Here is a 20,931-nt window from a genome sequence, read left to right on the forward strand (position 1 = left end):
AACATATGTTGTAATTGCCCATTGGGGCATTGATGAGATCCCACAGAGGGATCATGGTTATGATATTGTATAGTGCATGCACAGGTTGAGTTTGGTTATGAATGTAAGGAAAAGTTTTAAATTTTTATGTATATTCTTGATCATGTATGGGATTAAACAGGTTCACAGGATGCATGTCAGGCTTGCTACGGGTTCCGGCGGCCTTAAGCCGACCCGGATCCTAGCGCCGGTAGCTGTCCGATTTTCGGGTCATTACACTTATAATGTGTTTTAAACAAGTTTTATACAAGTTTATGGAGTAGAAATGCATGTTTAGGTTGTTTTGAGTTTATGGGTATAATGTGTGTTCTTGAGCAATGTGGGTATGTTTGATGTGTTATAGTTGGGGTTTAGGCTAGTTTGAGACCCCTATGAACTTGTATGCTTGATTGTGTATGATTGGGAGTGTTGTAGAATAGGTTATGCATGTTTGAAAGGTTTGGGAGGCATTTGTGCATGTTGGAGCTGAGTTTCTTCCACTTTGGAGAAACTCAGGTTCGGCCGCCGAAGGAACTTTCGGCCGCCGAACCCGCTTGTGGAGGCAGCCTTCGGCTGCCGAAGCCTGCCCCCGAAAGAGGACTTTCGTCTCTGGAGGGCAGTTTCGGTCGCCGAAAGTGCCGCCGAACATGCATGAGTTTCGTCTCTGTCTGGGAGTTTCGGCCGCCGAAGGTGTCGCCGAACCTGCCTGACTTTCGGCTCTGGAGGGACTTTCGACCGCCGAACCTACCGCCAAAAGTGCCCTGTCCAGCCCTCCTTTGCATGTTTTTCTATGATTGTTTCATGATGTTCTAGGGGGTTTTTGGGGAGTAGTTTAGAGTTATGTTCATGTATGTTTGGTCTCTCATTTGAGTCCACCTGTGTAGGTTCGGACCCGAGGAACCGAGGACTCCAGCAGTGAGTCAGCTGCTCCAGTGTCTGGTCAGAGCTATCCAAAGGTGAGTGGAATAACTCATTACGTTTTTAAAGCAAATAATGGACATTTTAGCATAATTCATGCATCATTAATGCCATGAGATATACTAGGTTGTTTGCATTAGAATTCACGAATATGTTGCATTGCATACTTTATTGTTGTTGATGTGGATGAACGTTGGATGATCCATAGCCCTCGATCTATGATGTGACGATGTGATATGTACGGTACGGAATGTAAGACCAGTGGGACCCATTCTACGTTCACTGGCACTATGTAAGAGAAAGACCATGACCCATTCTACGTTCTGGCACATTGGAATGTTATGTTATGCTATGTAAGAGAAAGACCAGGACCTATTCTACGTTCTGGCACTATTGGATATGTAGAGGGCTACTGGTGACAAGTTCATCCTTGATGTGATATGTTTGTGATGTGATGCATTCCATGAAAGCATGAAATGTTAATATAATGGTTTTATTATTCTGCTCACTGGGCTCTAGTAGCTCACCCCTCTCCCTAATCCCCCAGGTTTGCAGGTACAGGGTAGACCAGGAGGTCAGCAAAAGTGTTGAAGTCTTGTCTATGTAATAGCTAGTGTGGACATGATAAATGAATGTAATGTTATGTAAAAGTACAGTATAGACATGTAATGTAATGTAATGAGGCTTATGGATGATAGAGGTGTGCTTGACCATAGAATGTTGTTATCCCTTTTAATACATGATCTTAGATGTTTTATGATGTTCATGTAAACTAACTCAACATATGTTATATCGCCCATTGGGGCACTGATGAGATCCCACAGAGGGGTCAATGTTTATGATTATGACTATGTATAGTGCATGTACAGGTTGAGTTTGGTAAAAGAATGAAAGGATGAATGTATGAAAGCTAAAGTTTTACAATTTTTATGTATGATGTTGATCATGTATGGGATTAAACAGGTTTACAGGTGGTATGTTAGGCTTGCTACGGGTCCCGGCGGCCTTAAGCCGACCTGGATCCTAGCGCCGGTAGCGGTCCGATTTTCGAGTCGTTACAGAATGGTATCAGAGCCCTAGGTTCATAGGATCGGACCTAGAGTGTCGGGCTCATAGATGTTCTAGAAGGTCAAGGACAATAGGAAGATCGTGTCCACTAGGATAGGATGTTGAGTCCTGTCTTGTATAATGATGTGAAATGCCATGATTATATGCATGAGCATTAATGCTATGATATGTATGATATGTATGTGATGCAGATTCATGTGTTCCCACATGAACCATATGATGCTAATGTTTGTGTGATGTGTACTGTTTTTCAAAAAACAGGACGAGAGGAACCCGTCGATCTGCAAGATTGACTGGAGTACCACCCGAGGATGAGGGCACGAGCGCCCGTCCTCCTGCATTGCCTAGGGCAATGTCATGTAGATCAAGCAGAGAAAGAGTGTCAAGGGACCCTAGAAGGTCTTTTGATGCTAGCAGAAGGGGGACAGATAGAGTAGGAAGTTCCTCAGATGTGAGGGAGGTTATGGAAGAGGACTAGAGGAGGGATGGGAATCTGGATGTCAGCATGACGGAAGAAGGGACAGGGGAGTCACAGGGAGGCGCTCAGGCCTCGGGTTATGGTTTTCCACCCCATTATCCACCCTTCCCACAGGGTTCAAGGTATCCGATGGGAGGCACATCGGATTACTCCAGCTTTAACCCCTACCCTACCTACATGCCTTATCCACCTTTCTATCCACCTTACCCACAATACCCAGCTTATCCACCCTCACCCTTCTATCCTAACCCAGCAAACCCCACTTCGGGGAATGCTGCACCCCCACCTCCACCACCTACAGAACCAGCAGCCCCAATTACTCAACCTTCTAGACCTAGCTCAGCCAGTGAGAGCAAGATGAAGATGATCGATTACCTTAAGCTGGATGCTCCCAAATACAAGTCAGGGGATGATCCCTTTGAGTACCTGAGGGTAGTGAAGACGATAACTAATGAGCTAGGGGCAGATGACAGCAGGGCCATTCAGATGGCAGGGTTCACTTTAAAGTGCAAAAAGGCACGGGAATGGTTCAAGTGTTATGTGGACCCAAGACTAGACGGCATGACATGGGAGGATTTTGCAAATGAGTTCGCTGGATGGGCTTTTCCAGACAGTTCCAGAGAACTGTAGATGATTGAGTTTGAGCAGCTGAGGCAGACAGAACACATGAGTGTAGAGGAGTACACGGATAAATTCTTGGAGCTATTGCCTTTTTCAGGGCAAGCTCTAGATACAGATTCGAAGAAAGCCAAGAGATATGTTATGAAACTGCATTCTAGGTATTCCTCTTTGATTCAGTCAGTTGAGAGGGAAAGTTTCCACACTGTGGTGGATATGGCTCGAAGGATGGAGGCTAGTGCTATAGTTGAGGGGTCAGTGAAGCAGTCAGTGACCCAGTCTTCAGGGGTTAAGACCCCAGGCAGAGGAGGGCTAGGTCTCTCTTCTCAGAGCTCAGGTAGCAAGAGGTGGAGTAACACCACCAAGAAGCCGAAGAAGAATAAGTTTTGGAGTAAGTTGAAATCCAGTCTGGGATTAGGCGGTGGCTCGAGCTCAGGCTCAGATGGTACAGAATGCCTAAGTTGTGGGAAACCACACAAGAGAGTGTGTCGGGCTGGGACTAATGCATGTTTCAGATGTGGACAGGAGGGACACATGGCTCGGGAGTGTCCTAGAGCACCTTTTATGGGCCAGCCCCAGCAGACAACTTCTAGTAGTGTGGCGTAGCCAGCAGCTCCAGCCACAACTCAGGGTAGTGGCAGAGGTAGAGGGAGAGGGGCAGCCTCTTCTTCTGGTTCCCGAGGTGAAGGTCCATCAGCTCCCGCCAGGATCTTCACCATGACTCAGCAGGAGGCTAACACATCCAACACCGTGGTGTCAAGTAATCTCATCATTAGGTGTTCTGATGTGTATGCATTAATGGACCCGGGTGCATCTCATTCTTTTATTGCTCCGAGAGCCGTTGAGAGGTTGGGTCTGATAGTCTCTGGGTTAGAGTGTCCCCTATGGGTCAGTGGACCCAAGTGTGACCCGTCAGTGGCAGAGTCAGTCTGCCAGTACAGTCCAGTTTTTGTTGAGGGAAGATGCCTCTCCGCCGACCTTGTGGTTCTAGATTTGACAGACTTTGACATCATTCTAGGGATGGATTGGTTATCTACCCATGGTGCTACCTTGGACTGCAGAGACAAGGTAGTCAGGTTCAGAGATCAGAACGGGTCAGAGGTCGTCTTCAGAGGAGACAAGAGGGGTACACCTAGAGGTCTGATATAAGCTCTTCAGGCTCGTAGGTTGCTTAGGAAGGGATGTCAGGGGTATTTGGCTCATGTGAGAAAGCTTAGCAGTCAGGTTAGGGAGCCAGCCTCAGTGCCAGTTGTCAGAGAATTTCAAGATGTTTTTCCAGAGGAGCTTCCAGGACTACCACCTGCTAGGGAGATAGAGTTTGAAATCGATTGATGCCTGGAACTAGACCGATCTCTATCCCTCCCTACAGGATGGCTCCAGCCGAGTTGAAGGAGTTGAAAGAGCAGTTACAAGAGCTGGTAGAAAAGGGCTTCATCCGACCGAGTACCTCACCTTGGGGTGCTCCAGTCTTGTTTGTGAGAAAGAAGGATGAATCCCTTAGACTTTGTATCGACTACAGGCAGTTGAACAAAGTCACTACCAAGAACAGGTACCCTCTGCCAAGGATCGATGATCTATTCGACCAGCTAGCAGGAGCGGGTTGTTTCTCCAAAATAGATATGAGATCGAGGTACCATCAGCTAAGGATAAGGGAGGAAGATGTGTCAAAGACAGCTTTCAGGACCAGATATGGGCATTATGAGTTACTTGTGATGCCGTTCGAATTAACCAACGCCGTTGCAGCATTCATGGATCTCATGAACAGAGTGTTTAGCCAATACCTGGATCAATTTGTTATTGTCTTCATAGATGATATCTTGGTGTATTCCAGGAACGCAGAAGAGCATGCCCATCATCTGAGGTTAATTCTGCAGACCTTGAGGGAACATGGCTTGTATGCCAAGTTCTCTAAGTGTGAGTTCTGGCTGAGGAGCATTTCATTCTTGGGGCATGTAGTGTCAGAAAATGGAATAGAGGTGGACCCCAAGAAGGTAGAAGCTGTTGCTAACTGGCCTAGACCCACTTCAGTGACAGAAATCAGGAGTTTCTTAGGTTTGGCGGGTTACTACAGGAGGTTTGTACAGGACTTCTCAAAGATTGCAGCTCCTCTGACCAGATTGACCAGGAAGAACCAGAGGTTCGTGTGGACCGACCAGTGTGAAGAGAGCTTTGAGGAGCTCAAGAAGAGGTTGACTTCAGCACCAGTGTTAGCCCTGCCATCTAGTAATGAAGACTTCTCAGTATATTGTGATGCGTCCCGTGTGGGACTGGGTTGTGTGCTAATGCAGAATGAAAGGGTGATTGCTTATGCTTCTAGACAGCTGAAGAAGCATGAGTTGAATTACCCCACACATGACCTGGAGATGGCAGCAGTAATCTTTGCACTCAAGATGTGGAGGCACTATCTCTATGGGGTTAAATGAGAGATCTTCACAGATCATAAGAGCCTGCAGTACATCCTGAGTCAAAGAGATTTGAACTTGAGACAAAGAAGATGGGTGGAGCTGCTAAGTGACTATGATTGCAAGATTCAGTACCATCCGGGTAAGGCGAATGTTGTGGCAGACGCCCTAAGCCGGAAGTCACTAGGCAGCCTATCCCACATCGCGGCTGAGAGGAGGCCGGTGGTGAAGGAGTTTTACAAGCTCATTGATGAAGGTCTACAGTTGGGGTTGTCTGGTACAGGTGCATTGATTGCTCAGATGAGAGTGGCACCCGTGTTTCTGGAGCAGGTAGCTCAGAAACAGCATGAGGACCCAGAGTTAGTGAAGATTGCCAGGACTGTTCAGTCAGACAAAGATAGTGAATTCAGATTCGACAATAAGGGGATCCTCCGCTATGGGACCCGATTGTGTGTACCAGACGACATAGGGCTAAAAGGAGACATTATGAGAGAGGCTCATAATGCGAGATACAGCGTTCACCCCGGAGCCACCAAGATGTATCAAGATCTGAAGAAGGTTTATTGGTGGCCAACTATGAAGAGAGAAGTGGCACAGTTTGTGTCAGCCTGCGAAGTGTGTCAGAGGGTGAAGCTGAAACATCAGAAGCCGGCTAGAATGCTTAACCCGCTACCTATTACAGAGTGAAAATGGGAGAATATAGCCATGGACTTCATAGTGGGGTTACCGGCGACGTCCAACAGATTGGACTCCATATGGGTGATTGTGGACAGACTCACCAAATCTGCTCACTTCATCCCTGTCAGGAGTGGCTATTCTGTGGACAAGTTGGCACAGGTGTATGTTGATGAGATCGTCAGGCTGCATGGGGTTCCTGTTTCAATAGTGTCTGATAGAGGACCCCAGTTTACCTCCAGATTCTGGCAGAGTCTGCAGAATGCCATGGGTACCAGGTTGGATTTCAGTACTGCCTTCCATCCACAGACGGACGGACAATCAGAAAGGACCATCCAGACAATAGAGGATATGCTCAGAATGTGTGTGCTGGACTTTGGCAGTTCTTGGAGGCAACATCTACCTTTAGTGGAGTTTGCCTACAATAACAACCATCATGCTAGCATCGGGATGGATCCATACGAAGATTTATATGGAAGGAAGTGCAGGTCACCTGTTTGCTGGGAGGAAGTTGGAGAAAAGGCCTTGGCAGGGCCTGAGCTAGTAGAGATCACCAGTAGGGTGGTACCCATAATCAGAGAAAGGATCAAGACGGCTGCAAGCAGACAGAAGAGTTATGCAGACATCCGCAGAAGGCAAGTAGAGTTTCAGGAGGGGGATCTGGTATTGCTCAATGTGTCTCCTATGAAAGGAGTGGTTCGCTTTGAGAAGAAAGGTAAACTAGCCCCACGATACATCGGACCCTTTGAAATCTTGCAAAAGATTGGGAATGTGTCGTACAAGCTGGATTTACCTACTTCAATGGAAAGAATCCATCCGGTTTTCCATATTTCCATGTTGAGGAAGTTTGTGTCAGATCCGGGCAAGGTTCTTAGTGAGCCTGATGTGGAGATCCAAGAAGATCTCACTTATGTTGAGCAGCCAGTACGGATCATAGACACCCAGATCAGGAAGCTGAGAAACAAGGAAATCCCGATGGTGAAAGTCCTGTGGAACCACCACAATTTGGAAGAATGCACTTGGGAGACACGGGAGTCCATGCTCCAGCAGTACCCTTATCTCTTCTGAGGTTAGTTTTATGTGTATGATGTGTGTTATGCCTTGCTTGTACTAGTTGAGGAACATTCGGGGATGAATGTTCTTAAGGGGGGGAGAATGTAATACCCGGCTAGATTCCGGTATCGAAATTCCTATCGTCCGGTGGAATCTCGGGTTTCGGAGACCTCTAGAAGGGTAAAACCATGTTTTATAAAATGTTTTAATGTGTTTTATGTTTTTAATCAAGAGAGAAATGAGTTTTTGCATGAAAATAGCCTTGAAGGAAAACTCAGGTTCGGCCACCGAACCTCAAGTTCGGCCGCCGAACATGCATGCCTTCGGGAGCACTTTTAGGCCCCCGAAAGCATAAGTGAGGGAAGTCTAGGTTCGGCCGCCGAACCTCATGTTCGGCCGCCGAACATGGCATGCATGCGGAGGCACGTTCGGCTCCCGAATGTGGCCTGGCCAGCCACCTATAAAGGGGTCCCTTAGCCGAAAACGGGCGAGCTTTTTCCCCATTTTCAGCCAAGGTGAGCTCTCCGCTGCCCCTCACCGATCTTGAGTTTCTTTCTTCAAATCTTTCACGATTTTCACTAGTTTTCACTTTGTTTTGAAGATTTTTTAGCAAAAGAACAAGTTTTGAGCTTGGAGACCCAAGGAGCTAAATCTCTTCCAACTCCAAGTTAGATCGCCTCTACTCTCGATCTTCAAGAGGTAAGAGTCGATCTCTAGCTTATAATGTGTTTTAAATAAGTTTTATACAAGTTTATGGAGTAGAAATGCATGTTTAGGTTGTTTTGAGTTTATGGGTATAATGTGTGTTCTTGAGCAATGTGGGTATGTTTGATGTGTTGTAGTTGGGGTTTAGGCTAGTTTGAGACCCCTATGAACTTGTATGCTTGATTGTGTATGATTGGGAGTGTTGTAGAATAGGTTATGCATGTTTGAAAGGTTTGGGAGGCATTTGTGCATGTTGGAGCTGAGTTTCTGCCACTTTGGAGAAACTCAGGTTCGGCCGCCGAAGGAACTTTCGGCCGCCGAACCCGCTTGTGGAGGCAGCCTTCGGCTGACGAAGCCTGCCCCCGAAAGAGGACTTTCGTCTCTGGAGGGCAGTTTCGGCCGCCGAAAGTGCCGCCGAACATGCATGAGTTTCGTCTCTGTCTGGGAGTTTCGGCCGCCGAAGGTGCCGCCGAACCTGCCTGACTTTCGGCTCTGGAGGGACTTTCGGCCGCCGAAAGTGCCCTGTCCAGCCCTCCTTTGCATGTTTTTCTATGATTGTTTCATGATGTTCTAAGGGGTTTTTGGGGAGTAGTTTAGAGTTATGTTCATGTATGTTTGGTCCCTCATTTGAGTCCACCTGTGTAGGTTCGGACCCGAGGAACCGAGGACCCCAGCAGTGAGTCAGCTGCTCCAGTGTCTGGTCAGAGCTATCCAGAGGTGAGTGGAATAACTCATTACGTTTTTAAAGCAAATAATGGACATTTTAGCATGATTCATGCATCATTAATGCCATGAGATATACTAGGTTGTTTGCATTAGAATTCACGAATATGTTGCATTGCATACTTTATTGTTGTTGATGTGGATGAACGTTGGATGATCCATAGCCCTCGATCTATGATGTGACGATGTGATATGTACGGTACGGAATGTAAGACCAGTGGGACCCATTCTACGTTCGCTGGCACTATGTAAGAGAAAGACCAGGACCCATTCTACGTTCTGGCACATTGGAATGTTATGTTATGCTATGTAAGAGAAAGACCAGGACCCATTCTACGTTCTGGCACTATTGGATATGTAGAGGGCTACTGGTGACAAGTTCATCCTTGATGTGATATGTTTGTGATGTGATGCATTCCATGAAATCATGAAATGTTAATATAATGTTTTTATTATTCTGCTCACTGGGCTCTAGTAGCTCATCCCTCTCCCTAATCCCCCAGGTTTGCAGGTACAGGGTAGACTAGGAGGTCAGCAAGAGTATTGAAGTCTTGTCTATGTAATAGCTAGTGTGGACATGATAAATGAATGTAATGTTATGTAAAAGTACAGTATAGACATGTAATGTAATGTAATGAGGCTTATGGATGATAGAGGTGTGCTTGACCATAGAATGTTGTTATCCCTTTTAATACATGATTTTAAATGTTTTATGATGTTCATGTAAATCAACTCAATATATGTTATATCGCCCATTGGGGCACTGATGAGATCCCACAGAGGGGTCAATGTTTATGATTATGACTATGTATAGTGCATGTACAGGTTGAGTTTGGTAAAAGAATGAAAGGATGAATGTATGAAAGCTAAAGTTTTAAAATTTTTATGTATGATGTTGATCATGTATGGGATTAAACAGGTTTACAGGTGGTATGTCAGGCTTGCTACGGGTCCCAGCGGCCTTAAGCCGACCTGAATCCTAGCGCCGGTAGCGGTCCGATTTTCGGGTCGTTACATTGTTTGTGTCCACTTATAATACAATAAACTAACGAGTTATAAACACATTTTATAAATAGATACTGTTGGGAAATCCAGAGATTATTGCAACCCAAATTGCGCAGCGGAAAAATAAAATTTCGGAATTCCTTTCCCAGAATCCGAGTGCTTCGTTTATTTCATAAGAAGGATATGAGACTAACCTGTTAATCTCGTTCAAAAGATACAATGGCAGACTGATAGTGCTGCTTTTTCAAATGAACACTCTCTATGGTATCCACACGAACGTCTTCTATTCTTCTAGAGTGCTAGCTCTCTCAAAGATGGATAGATTATGTGCTCCACAATGTGCAACTGTTAGACTGAATTTTTTCCAAAATTAACATCACATTCACAATTCATAGAAGAAGTATTTATATGTTTAAGTCTTTTGTTTTCCCACAATTCTTTTCCCAAAACAGTTGTGTTCAGAATTCACTATCACAATCTCGCAAATACTCAAATATCTTATGTGATATAGTCATTTATCTGTAACAGCTATAGATAGATTTGCAGATTTTTTAAATATTATTATCTCATAATAATAAATAATTAATAATTAATATTATTAATAATAATAACATTTTATTATTATTAATTATATTAATGGGCTTTTAGCCCATTAATATGTCATAGCATATCAACAACGTTCTTTTGTGTGTGACCCAATAGGCTCACATTAATTGGCAATAGGCCCAGTCCCACAAGGCCCATAAGTCATAAGTGGCCTCTAGCAAGACATTATGACTACCTAACTAATATGAGGATCAATAGTCCGATAAAGCCTAATAAATAGAACATGTATTAATCCATTTGTCACACGATATCTAGTTTGAACATAAGTCATGGTCAATGTCAAACTTATAATGTTCAAACTTATGATTTCTCGATCTCTAAGTAGACTGGTAAATTCAAATGATATTGATCACACTATCAATTCATTTGAGCACGTCTATGCATTTCTCAGTCTCACTTATCAAGGGGCCCAGAAGATATCTCTCTCAGAGAGAGGGACAAATCATATCTTGATTGTTCATTATCCTCTACATAATTTCTATTATGCTCAATCATAACCTTTATAATTGTCCGATTAAAGACAATGTTTGGTTATGTCAAAACATAATAGTCCTTATGTTGGAAACTATGACAATCTCAAGTCAAAGGATTAAGACATAACTACTTTGAGATTCACTTATGACAATAACCAATGTAGTGATCTCAACGCGGGTCCATCCAATACTTTGTTCTCTAACAAGTATTTATGATTATTGAATTATATCAACATATACATAATCATCTCATGATTATCAATCAATAATCATACTAGCTATATTTTATTATTATCAACATAATAATAAGTAACCAGGGATGATAATCATTATTATGTAACATGCAAACAAATAATAATGATAAAAACCTCTTTTATTAATAACCAAAATGACATACAAAAATGTCCAAGATAATGGCCTAGGGCATATACACTAACAATCTCCCACTTGCACTAGACCTAATCATACAAGTATTTAATACTCATAGACCTAGTGTGCTGATTATGCTTGACTTGTGAAAGAGGCTTGGTCAGTGGATCTGCAATGTTGTCATTTGTGTCTATTTTGCATATTTTGATATCTCTTCTATCAATGATCTCTCGAATAAGATGATATCGTCTGAGTATGTGTTTAGATCTCTGATGAGATTTGGGCTCCTTTACCTGTGCTATGGCACCGTTGTTATCACAATAAAGGTCCATAGGATTTGCAATGCTGGGAACCACTCCCAACTCTAAGATGAATTTCTTCAACCAGACTGCCTCTTTAGCTGCATCTGATGCTGCTATATTGTAACATCCTCAAACCCATAGCCAGAGTAGTGCCATCATTAGGTATGAGTTAGGCTTCACTACTAGAGTAAGTGGCATTAGGGGAGGTGCTAGCTTAACTCTAATCTGCTAATAACTGAATCATAGAAAACTCAAATAAAGAAATGGACATATCCAGAAATGAAGTAGACAGTGTGATTAGCGAGTCGGGAACGAGTCACTTTCGAGAGGTGCTTAGGGTTTCTCGACGTGCTTGCTTGAGGTGCTTATTTAAATCTGTCATGCTTGCTTAAGTGAAAAGGACTTCTAAAGGCTAAATGTATAGTTTAGTAGGTCATTCTATGATTATTGAAAGTTTGAAAACTAAATTGAAACATTGTAAAGAGTTTAGTAGGTTAAAGTATGAATATGGAAAGTTTAAAGATAAAATTCAGATTAGTCCTTCATGTTTTCCACCTCTTCACATATACCCTCCATGTGCCACCTAATTATGCATGAAAGAATGACCAAGCAAAGTAAAAAGGGGCTGTCTTCTTTCTCCACCACACCATTGTCGTAGCTCACCCATTGAAAACCAAAGCTTTATTTTGTCTTCCTTCCACCAAAGTCAAGCCAAATCTCACCCAATCAACCTCTTGCCTTAATTAAAACTCACCCTAAGACCAAGAGCTAAAGGAACAGCCATATATTGAAGGAATTGAAGAAGAAAAGTTTAGGATTCCATATGCACCAAGCTTGAAAATCAAAGGTGAGCTTAGAAATGTGTAGGAAATAACATCTTCTCATTTCTTCATGCATGAATTTGAATTATAAAGCTTTAATTTACACTTTATTTAATCCTTTCCTAAGACATAAATCTACCTAGGTGAAGGAACATCAAAGAAAAAGGAGATAGCTAGAAATTAGAAGAGGAAAAGAAAAGAAGAAATTCAAGAAAGGTTTGGTGTTTCTTTGATTTTCTGTTTTCCTTGAAGTTTCTCATGGACATATGAAGTTGGAGATTGATATTTTGGCATGTACATATTTAATAGAGTGAGTTGTAAAGGTTATGTAATCAAAAAATAGTAAGATATCAAATGATAGTTGTTAGTGTGATTATAAGTGTAATTTTCATATGTATTACAGGTTAAAGTACTAATGAAACAGAGGAAACTCTGCCGAAAATTTTGGTTTAAAAATCTCACATTTATTTGACTCACTTGATGAAATTTACATGCATTACCTAAAAAGGTATAGTTTGTGACATTCCTTGCTCTGTCTACACTTTAATAGGGTAAGGGGTGTTACATATATACTCATCTTCTATTGTAGAATCTGCTACAGTGCTCTGCTTGGAACTTTTCCAGCTAACAGCTCCACCATTTAAAGTGAATACAAATCCTGACTGCGATCTGAAGTCATCTATGTCGGTTTGGAAACTAGCATCTGTGTAACCACTTACAACTAGCTCGTCTTCCAAACCTCCATAAACTAGGAGTGCATCCTTAGTCCTTCTAAGGTACTTTAGGATATTCTTAACAGCTGTCCAGTGACTTTTACCGGGATCTGCCTGATATCGGCTCGTTGTGTTCAAGGCATATGAGACGTCTGGTCTAGTACATAACATGGCATACATGATAGATCCAATAGCAGAAGCATAAGGGATCTTATTCATCCGTTCTCGCTCATCAGATGTCATAGGACATTGATTCTTGCTGAAATGAATACCATGAGACATGGGTAAGAATCCTCTTTTAGAATCTTGCATACTGAACCTTTTCAGCACCTTGTTAATATGAGTACTTTGACTCAGACAGATTATCCTCTTGGATCTTAATACCAAGAATATATGCAGCCTCACCTAAGTCCTTCATTAAAAAAGAATTCCCTAACCAAGTCTTAACCTTTTGCAAGGTAGGGATATCATTTCCAATGAGTAATATGTCATCCACATATAGGATTAGAAACACAATTGCACTCCCATGAACCATCTTGTAAACACAAGGTTCATCTTCATTTTTTATGAATCCAGAGTCCCTAACTGTCTCATCAAAATGAAGATTCCAGCTCTAAGAAGCTTGCTTCAATCCATAAATGGATCTCTGAAGCTTGCAAATCTTTCCAGAATTCTCAGGGATTACAAAACCCTCAGGTTGTGTCATGTACACATCCTCGAGCAAGTTTCCATTAAGGAAAGCTGTTTTGACATCCATTTACCACATCTCGTAATCATCGTATGCAGTAATGGCAATGAGAATTCTAACCGACTTAAGCATTGCAACTGGCAGAAAGGTCTCATCATAGTCTATACTATGAGTTTGCTTGAAACCTTTTGCAACAAGCCTTGCTTTGTAGGTATGCACATTTCCATCCATGTCAGTTTTCTTTTTGAAAACCCATTTGCAACCAATAGTCTTAACACCCTTAGGGGGATCAATTAATAACCAAACTCGATTGTCATACATGGATTGCATTTCAGATTTCATGGCACAAAGCCATTTCTCGGAATCTGGACTTGACATAGCCTCTTGATAGGTAGTAGGCTCATCTTGATCAATGAGCAAAAGTTCACGACTATCAGTCATGAGAAATCCATATCTCTCAGGCTGATGACGTGTCTTATCAGATCTGTATGGGACTTGTGTCACCCTTTCAGTTTCCACAACTGTTTATGGTTCTGGAAGCAGTTCTACTGGCGGTTCAATGCTCTCTTGTGGTGCTTGAGTTTCCTCAAGTCGCACTGTACTCCCACTGAATCTTTGAGAGATAAATTCCTTTTCTAAAAAAGTACCATTTCGAGCAACAAACACTTTGTTCTCTGAGGGAATATAGAAATAGTATCCTTTGGTTTCCTTAGGATACCCCACAAAATTGCATTTAATAGACTTTGGAGCTAGCTTATCTGAAATTGGGCGTTTCACATAAGCCTCACAACCCCAAATCTTAAGAAAAGACAAATTGGGCATTTTGCCAGTCCATAACTCATATGGTATCTTTTCAACCGCTTTCGATGGTACTCGGTTTAAAATGAATGCAGCTGTTTCCAAGGCATAACCCCAAAAAGTTAAAGGGAGATTTGTTTGACTCATCATAGATTGAACCATATCTAATAAAGTTCGATTTCTCCTTTCAGAAACACCATTCCATTGTGGAGTTCCTAGTGGAGTTAATTGTGAAACAATTCCACAATTTCTAAGATGTTCATCAAACTCTTGGCTCAAATATTCACCACCTCGATCAGATCGAAGCATTTTAATAGTTCTACCAAGTTGATTTTGTACTTCATTTTGAAAGGTTCTAAACATTTCAAAAGATTCATGATTATGTTTCATTAGGTAGACATAGCCATACCTTCTGAAATCATCAGTGAATGTAATGAAGTACTGATAACCTCCCCTGGCACTAATGCTTAATGGGTCACATACATCTGTATGTACTAAGCCCAATAAGTCTAAAGCCCTTTGACCTTGTCTAGTAAAAGGGTCCTTTGTCATCTTACCAAGCAAACAAGATTCACAATTTTTAAATGATTCAAAATCAAATGAATCTAATAAACTATCTTTATGGAACTTAGATATGCGATTCTCATTTATATGGCTAAGACGACAGTACCATAAATATGTTGGGTTTAACTCATTTGACTTAGTTTTCTTAGAAGTTATGTTATAGATATTGTTGTCTCTAGAATCATCTAGATTAAAGACATAAAGACCATCATATGAATTTACAATAAAGCAAATCATCTTTATTAATGGAGCATTTCTTATTCTTAATAAGAAATGAAAAACCTTCATCGTCAAAACAGAAACTGAAATAATATTCCTACTCAAAATAGGAACATAAAAGCAATTGTTCAAAATTAACAAAAGCCCATTGGGCAAAACAAGTTCATAAGTCCCTACAGCTAATGCAGCAACTCTTGCTCCATTGCCTACACGTAGGTCCATATCGCCCTTTTTCAATTTTCTACTCCTTTTGAGACCTTGCACATTTATACAAATGTGATAACCACATCCGGTATCCAATACCCATGAAGTAGAAATAGATAAATTAATATCTATAATATAAATACCCGAAGTCGTAGTCTCACTACTCTTCTTCTTCTTACACTCATCCAAATAGAGTTTGCAATTTCTCTTCCAGTGCCCTGGTTCCTTGCAATGGAAGCAAATTCTTTCCTTAGAAACTATTTTCTTAGGAACTTTTGCTTTGGATTGCCATTTAGGCTTACCTCGTCCCTTAGGCCCATTACCACCTTTAGACTTGGGCTTCCCCTTATTTTTCATGGACTTACCCTTATTGACATTCAAAATTTAAGTAGGCCTTTTCTTGACATTTACGTCAGCTGTCTTTAGCATCCCATGTAGCTCAAGAATGGATTTCTCCATATTATTCATGTTATAGTTCATGACAAACTGAGAAAAACTTCCAGGTAAAGAATGTAGGATTAGATTCGTAGAGAGTTCTAAACTCAGAGGATAGCCAAGCCTAGTAAGGTGATCAATGTAGCCTTTCATCTTCAAAACATGAGCACTAACTGATTCACCTTCAGCCATTTTGTAATCATGCAATGCAATGGTGGTTTCATACCTATCCTGCCTAGCTTGCTGTTGGAAAGCTTGTTTGAGATGGACACTCATCTCATAAGCCTCAAGGTGCTCCAGATCCTTCTGAAGTTCTGGGCACATAGTTGCCAACATAAGACATCCAATGTCATTAGAATCATCCATATGCTTCTTATGCTTGTTCTTAACAGCATTAGTAGCATCAGCAGGAGGTGGTTCAGGGACAGCTTCATCAAGCACGTAGGACTTTTTCTCTTACTTGAGAACAATTCTCAAGTTTCTAAACCAGTCAACAAAATTAGTCCCATTTTCTTTCAGCTTATCCTTCTCAAGGATGGATCGCAGTGATAAGGTGGAATTGTTATTAGCAGACATAATTATCTACAAAATATGCAAATATAATCAATTTAGTAAATTAATATTGAGGTGATAATAATCTCCCACTAAAATATAACCCTAAAAAATAATAATATTTTAGTGGGCTAAGATCTATATTTCACCTAATTTTAAGTCAGCTTTGGCATGACGCTTAGAATTAAGTTATTTAGATAGGTAACTCCTTATCAATTACATCTAATGTAACTTTTAGATTATGAGGTGTTGACATCATATGTCAAATGCATGTTATACCCCATCTAGTGCCTTAGGCCCAAAACCGTTTTGATAGCCTAATTAAGCTCAACCAAAATTAAATAAATGAGTAACTATTACTCATCCTATCTTACTAGGATAACCTAAGCACTTTGCTTTAACAAAACCTGTATTTTGGTGATCTTAGTCTTGATAGGTATTTAATATATGGGTGGCATTAAAACTTAAAATTTAGAATGAGGGTTCAAATTTTTAATTTTAATTATTTTGTCTTGCATATATATATTATAGCATCCTATATGCATACATATATATATAGACAATAATGCATAGTATCTCATACTAATATATGATAAAATAATAAAATATAGTCATTTAAATCTGATTTAAAGACTAAAAGAAAATAATAATTTAGAATTTATTTTCTTATTTAAAAATTATTATTATTATTATTATTATTTTATATTTTTAGGGGCAGAATCGTAATTTAGGGCATCTTCTTCCTTAGGAAGAAACCCTAATTGCTGCCCAAGGATCCAACAGCCCGCCGGATGCTCCAGCCACTATCACGATGGTCTCTGCACACTCGTTGGCCAGACCAGTCACTGGAGGTACGCGCAACACTTGCGCCCCCACCGGTGTCCCATCCGACACATGTGCACAATAATTGCGAGGGAGGTAACCAATTCGTACAACACTCCCTCCTCTTCGGCGACAACGAGCTAAGCCAGCTCCCACCCATGGCAGCCATGCGATCGCCGCCATACCGATGCGCAATCTCTCCGACGATGAGCTCAGCAGCCACAAAAGTGGCTCCTACGCATGGCAAGTGTGCGATGCTAGTGACAGGTGTGTGACACCATCGTCGGGCGTGACATGGGTCAAGGGATTGGCAGCCACAGATGCTGCGATGATGCCCCAATTTCTGGGTTCACGATGACTGTTCATCATGAATCCAGTTGCAGATTCCAAATCTCAAATTTCTTTTTTTTTATTAATTTAATTTTTCTAACAAAAATTACCTAAATGATCCAATCATTCATCCATAAAATATTCCATAATTATCATGCCGTTCAAAAAGCATATATCGCATATATCACATCAATCATGGCATAATTAATTTAAACGAAAAGCACAGGTTGGCTTTGATACCAGTGTTGGAAAATCCATAGATTATTGCAACCCAAATTGCGCAGTGTAAAAATAAAATCTCAGAATTCATTTCCCAGGATCCGAGTGCTTTGTTTATTTTATAAGAAGGATATGAGATTAACCTATTAATCTCGTCCAACAGATACAATGGCGGACTGATGGTGCTGCTTTTTCAAACGAACACCCTCTATGGTATCCACACGAACGTCTTCTATCCTTCTAGAGTGCTAGCTCTCTCAAAGTTGGATAGATTATGTGCTCCACAATCTGCAACTGTTAGACTACATTTTTTCCAAAATTAACATCACCTCCACAATTCGTAGAAGGAGTATTTATATGTTTCAGTCTTTTGTTTTCCCACAACTCTTTTCCCAAAAGAGTTGTGTTCAAAACTCACTATCACAATCTCGCAGATACTCAAATATCTTATGTGATAGAGTCATTTATCTGTAACAGTTACAGATAGATTTGCAGATCTTTTAAATATTATTATCTCATAATAATAAATAATTAATAATTAATATTATTAATAATAATAACACTTTATTATTATTAATTATATTAATGGGCTTTTAGCCCATTAATATGTCATAGCATATCAATAACGTTCTTTTGTGTGTGACCCAATAGGCTCACATTATTTGGCAATAAGCCCAGTCCCACAAGGCCCATAAGTCATAAGTGGCCTCTAGCAAGACATTATGACCACCCAACTAATATGAGGATCAATAGTCCGATAAAACCTAATAAATAGAACATGTATTAATCCCTTTGTCACACGATATCTAGTTTGAACATAAGTCATGGTCAATGTCAAACTTATAATGTTCAAACTTATGATTTTTCGATGTTTAAGTAGACTGATAAATTCAAATGATATTGATCACACTATCAATTCATTTGAGCACGGCCATGCATTTCTCAGTCTCACTTATCGAGGGGCCCAGAAGATATCTCTCTCAGAGAGATGGACAAATCCTATCTTGATTGTTCATTATCCTCTACATAATTTCTATTATGCTCAATCATAACCTTTATGATTGTCCGATTAAAGACAATGTTTGGTTATGTCAAAACATAATAGTCCTTATGTTGGAAACTATGACAATCTCAAGTCAAAGGATTAAGACATAACTACTTTGAGATTCACTTATGACAATAACCCATGTAGTGATCTCAACGCGGGTCTATCCAATACTTTGTTCTCTAACAAGTATCTATGATTATTGAATTATATCAACATATACATAATCATCTCATGATTATTAATCAATAATCATACTAGCTATATTTTATTATTATCAACATAATAATAAGTAACCAGGGATGATAATCATTATTATGTAATATGCAAACAAATAATAATGATAAAAACATCTTTTATTAATAACCAAAACGACATAAAAAAGGTCCAAGATAATGGCCTAGGGCATATACACTAACAGATACATATTTATTTGTAGCTATAGCTTTACATCCGCATACCTCATAAATCGCCTTTCAACACCTATTCTTTACAATGACTCTCCCTACACTCGTCTTTATCACTCTCAACCCAATTATCGTAAACTCAGAGTCTTCGACTACCTCTGTTACCCATGGCTACGCTCCTACTCCACTCATAAGCTCCAACCTCGCTTCACTCCATGTGCGTTTCTTCTTGGCTATTCTCCAATCAAAGTGCCTACTACTGCTTTGATCCCACCTCCTCCAAAGTTTACACTTCACGCCATGTCGACTTTGTTGAAACAGAATTTTCCTTCCTCTCCATAGCAGCAAAAGACCTATGTCCTCAACCAAACAATCTTCCTAGTTGGGCCCCGAGTCATTTTTAAGTCCCTTTTGAATCTCCCACCTCACCCTCCATCTCTTCTATTGTGCCTCCTACAAAGGCGAGATTATTGTCATCTTCCAATACTACTACATGCTCGAAGACATGCACCCCTTCGTCCTCATCCAATTCTCCATCTATCAAATCCATTTCTCACCATCTCCATTCTTTCCAACCTACACTCTCACCATCTCCAGTCATTCCAACCTACACACCAAATGATGACTCGCTCTAAAAATAACATTTACAAGCTCATTCAATGTCTCTCTCTTACTACCACCATCACTTCCTCTCCCTAACTTCCTACAATTGTCACTCAAGCACTCAAAAACCCCTCATGGACCATTGCCATGCTCAATGAGCTTACTGCCCTAAAAAATCAATGCACTTAGACACTAGTTCCCTCTGATCCTACCTATAATGTTGTAGAATGCAAATGGATTTTTCGCCTCAAATATAATCCAGATGGCTCCATCAGCAAGTATAAGGCTCGCCTGGTGGCCAAAGGTTTTCATCAACGTCCTGTTATTGATTATCTTGATACCTTCTCTTCTGTTGCTAAGCATACCACTATTCAAGTTATTCTCTCTATTGCAGTTAGTCGTGATTGGCTCATTCACCAAGTAGACGTGAACAATGCCTTCCTCCATGGTGCTTTAAAGGAAAATGTGTATATGGCTCAGCCTTCTGGCTTCACTGATCCTGCCTTTCCCACACATGTATGTAAGCTTCACAAAGCAATTTATGGCCTTAAACAAGCCCCTCGAGCATGGTACACATCTCTTAAAGACTATCTGCTTCTTATTGGCTTCTAATGCTCTCACCATGATTATTGTCTCTTTACCATGCACACATCAACTCTTACCATCTATGTGGTTCTCTATGTTGATGACATTATTATTACCAGCAACAATTCTAATGCTCTCTCTTCCTTTATACAAAAATTGGGTGCTCATTTTTCCATCAAAAATCTTAGGAACCTTCATTACATTCTTAGGATTGAAATACAACGCTCTCCAACCGGTCTTTTTCCCTCACAACACAAATATATCATGGATCTTCTTGAGCATGCTAACATGTCCAATGCCAAACCTACTGCAATACCGCTCTCTACTTCCTTATTGACAACTGGTACTGCTGACCAACTAATTGAAGATGTCAAAACATACAGAACCATGGTCGGAAAACTTCAATATCTGCACTTTACCCGCCTAGACATAGCATTTGCTATCAATAAGCTCTCACAACACACTGCCAATCCCACTCTTTATCATTGGCAAAGTCTCAAAAGACTTCTCTGC

This window comes from Manihot esculenta, chromosome 8 (genome assembly GCF_001659605.2).
Source record: "Manihot esculenta cultivar AM560-2 chromosome 8, M.esculenta_v8, whole genome shotgun sequence".
Taxonomy (NCBI): Eukaryota; Viridiplantae; Streptophyta; class Magnoliopsida; order Malpighiales; family Euphorbiaceae; genus Manihot; species Manihot esculenta.